The 3,820-nt window shown below is 36.6% G+C and overlaps 1 long non-coding RNA gene across 1 annotated transcript; it reads left to right on the top strand.

The window, feature by feature from the left end:
- Nucleotides 1-1,146: 1,146 nt before the first annotated feature.
- Nucleotides 1,147-3,311, top strand: LOC139825026 (uncharacterized). The gene is made up of 3 exons (XR_011735414.1): nucleotides 1,147-2,054; nucleotides 2,180-2,532; nucleotides 2,940-3,311. It is a non-coding gene; the product is annotated as an uncharacterized lncRNA (long non-coding RNA).
- The last annotated feature ends 509 nt before the right edge of the window (nucleotides 3,312-3,820 follow it).

Raw genomic sequence — 3,820 nt, 5'->3', positions numbered from 1 at the left:
CACTTGGATTTTTTTATTTGTTTCTAACGATACTGTAGATAAACATAGGCGCAACATGAAGACGCTCGACGAAATAGAGAGATTACTTTTTTTGATGAAATCTCGAGCTAACGCACCTCGTAACCACGTACCATTACAGATGATGATGCTATACATCCAAGGCGAAGAGGTGGCATCATCCATCAGTTATTTTCCATAAAAAAGAGGAACTGTATATTTACGAGCAGCGCATAACCATAAAGGCCCAGTATCAGTTGAAATATTCTTTTTCTCGCCGAAGCGAGAGAGAGAACGGCCCAGGAGCGAAATTTCCAGCTTTTCGACCATCCTGCTAAGCTAAACGCGACTGAATGGCTCGCATGAAGAATATTCGTTGGTAATTAGCAGTTTCGTCGATTGCTATTAGTACGAGCAATTATACGTTTGGAGGAGGAGTTAAGTGCACGAGAGAGATGATTGGAGCACATGTTCGTCCGACAGAAATATTACCATAACGACGACAATCGTCTCTAGTCAAAGCAATTACCGCGCGCAAGTTATGGCCGCGTGATACGGTGGATGTATACACGTGAGGTCGAAAGCCTCGTACCTACTGGAGATTATTGATCATCGATCGGGGGAGAGATTGGAGTGGCCGGGCGTCTCCGGCCGAATCCGCAAGAATGTTCTACGCTACAGAAAGTTATTACCCGAGGCGTTCGTTACGAAAATTAGATTGTACGTGTATTTGATCGAGCGGATAATCTATTGATCGGCGTTTATTCTCGGCCTCAACGCCGCGAAAGGCTCTCCAGTTAAATCGATAAAATCAAACTGCGGCCGTCGTTGCGCGGTGCGAGTCGAAAATAGACACTTTAGAATCCACTTTAATATGAATAATTTTCAATTCGTTATATCTTCAGAGGTTTAATTTCTGCACAATCTTAATTTCATTCTCCTTATCTAATTTCAAAGAAATGACTATTAATTCCCCGACATTTTTGTCGACACAAATCGACTGAAAATGTCACCGAGGAATGAAGTAACTCGTCTATTTTTGGAAACACCGTGTATATCCACTGTACATGTAAATGGGCACATGCACAGATCAATATCTCAGGAGAATGCATTCTCGCCCTTCGGGCGAACGGAGCGCGGAGGGGAGGAGAAGGAGGAGAGGGAAGAGGATGTGTCCTATCTGTTAAACGTCTTTTCTCAGTCGACGTTGCCGACGTGGCTCACCCCTCTCCGTCTTTAGTCTTAATTCTTCCGCGACGCAAACAGGGGTAAGAGACGCTTATACATTTTGTAAACCGCATTCAGGCGTCGGCGGTTAAGGCAGGCGGAATTATTGCTGCGAATTAGCTCCCCCTTGCCGTAAACTTCTTTCGACATCCAGCCGTCGCCTCGGCGGAAAGAATTTGCGGACGCAGATAATAACGTTAATGCTGCAACGTGCAGGAGGAGAGATACGAATTAATACGTCACGCGAATACCGTTGCATTTTTCGTCGGCACGTTTCATTTCGCGGAAATAACCGACTTCCTTGCGCATGCATCGCGCGGTTTACTTGCGTTTCGCAAGTGACGCACTCTCTTAAATTGAATCGATGAAAATCTCGCTGATTGAAACAGAGTAACATGGAATTTTATTGAGGAGTGAATAAATGTCTCATTTGTCTTAAGTGCAAACATTAACACTTTCTCCTTCCGTCTTGTACTATTTCATTACGGGTAGTAGAATATTTGCAAGATGTAACTTTTAAAGCTTTCTCTATTTGCACGCGACTTTTCCTGGTGGCGGAAAACATCTCACAAGACTCCAAGAACATATCGCACCTGATTCTACAAAACACAACCCTCTTGCCCACTACGCCTGATGATCTCGCGTCGCTCGTCATTTTAATTTTTACACCGCGCATGGAACTGCGACGTAGTCCGATGGGCACTTATTACACAGGCGCTCTGTGTGGATTGGGATACAATTATAATTCGACAACGAACGAGAGCTTGTTTCCCAAACACGATCTGGAAAAGTTATTTAACGTCGAGTTTACGATGGACGATTTGCGAATGGTACGTTTAATATTCAAAATTTTTACATTTATGATACACTCAGATATATTTTATCTGAAACGTTTCTTTTGTTTGCAATATAAAATCAATGCACTAAACATAAATTGTAATCCTTCTGTTGACAGATTAACAAACTTCGCCATTTGATGAATGTTGCAATGACTTTGATAATAGATATGAAATTGTAGACGACGAGGCTCATCGTGATATGACTATAAATTGTCAGAATCAAATTAAAATGCGTTCAAAGATGTGATATACAAGACTCGTAAGAAGATAGAACCAATTCCAGTCATTAATTTTAACAAGTGGAATCGATACGACGAGACTCTATTTCTCGTGCCTGCTCGGGAAACTTTGAAGATAAATAATGTATACGATTTACACAAAGCATTGGAATTGAATGAGAAAACCGATACACTCATAGACTCGAAGAAATAATCAGTAATTCGTTGGAATTGGAGGCTTTAGCTCATCAGTAAGTACATTATTACGTCTTTACTTTAATCATCTAGAGTAAATCAGTAAAATTATAAAATTATATTTTTAAAAATAAAACATTTTCTTTATATTGTGTACTTGGTGGAAAACGCTTTAGGCTGCATTCCGATATTCACTGCGAGTACTAAAAATCTATAGTGTGCGTAACGTGTAAACTATAAATTTCAGTACTTGCAGTGAATATCGGAATGCAGCCCTAGAATCAATACAATGTCTCGTTACTAACAATTCGTTTAAAAATTCTTTCGCACAAACTTTAAAACGTTTGATAATCAATTTAAATATATTCCATAGAATTTGGATCATTCTAAATATATAAAACAAAATATTCCTTTATATTGATATAAATATAATGTTAATATTTTGTATTCTCTGCGTGCACAGAAACCCGCTTGAGGTGACCATTGCACCAGTTTACTGCAAATTGTGTCTAACGGAGATAAATGGTATCTTCAATCTTCGTGCACATTTGGGCTCGAAACAACATACAGCGAAACAACGATCGATAAATACGACTGATGAATTTGGAGGGAATCTGCAGAAACTTATGGAAACAATCAGGCTATAATATAATGAATAAGTCAAAAATTTGCATTTTTACGTATCTGTTTTTATTTTGCGACTTTAGTTTTTATGTGAACAATTTTTTAATTGCGATATCGTATATTTTTATACTTTTTTATTCACTTTTTTATTTTTTTAATCATGCGACTTTATTTTATATGAAAAAATTTTTTCATCTTGCGATGAGTAACAAATATAAGCTTATGCGAATGTAAGATATAAGAAGAAATTATTTTTTCTTATATTATCTATTTCTTTTCATTCTTATCTCACACCTAAACATGTTTATTTTTTAACAATAATATTTTAAATTAATTTACCGATTTAATAAGTGAAGTTAATTTTTTTGAGCATATATAAGTTCTTCATAAATGTATTATACATGTACAATATACATTATACATATGCGATGTATCATACATTTGTATTATTTTTTTTGCTAAATACACGAAATTATAATTATAAATTGTACAATTGTATAATTGGAATTACACTTTAATCTGCTATTCAACAATGTTGTTACGCTGCTATTCAACTGCCTTAATGTAATTCTTTTTTAATTTTCTTTTCAAAGAAAATTAATAATTTTATCCACGTAATTATATCCAAAGTACCGCAGACATTATTGTGTACATATTATAAATTAATTTTCAATCAAGTTAATCACAAGTTTGTTCGCAGAGTCGCTATATAAAAATAAA

Source organism: Temnothorax longispinosus, unplaced genomic scaffold (genome assembly GCF_030848805.1).
Source record: "Temnothorax longispinosus isolate EJ_2023e unplaced genomic scaffold, Tlon_JGU_v1 HiC_scaffold_79, whole genome shotgun sequence".
Classification (NCBI taxonomy): domain Eukaryota; kingdom Metazoa; phylum Arthropoda; class Insecta; order Hymenoptera; family Formicidae; genus Temnothorax; species Temnothorax longispinosus.
The sequence above is the reverse complement of the archived record's forward strand: the minus strand, read 5'-3'. Positions and strand labels throughout refer to the sequence as shown.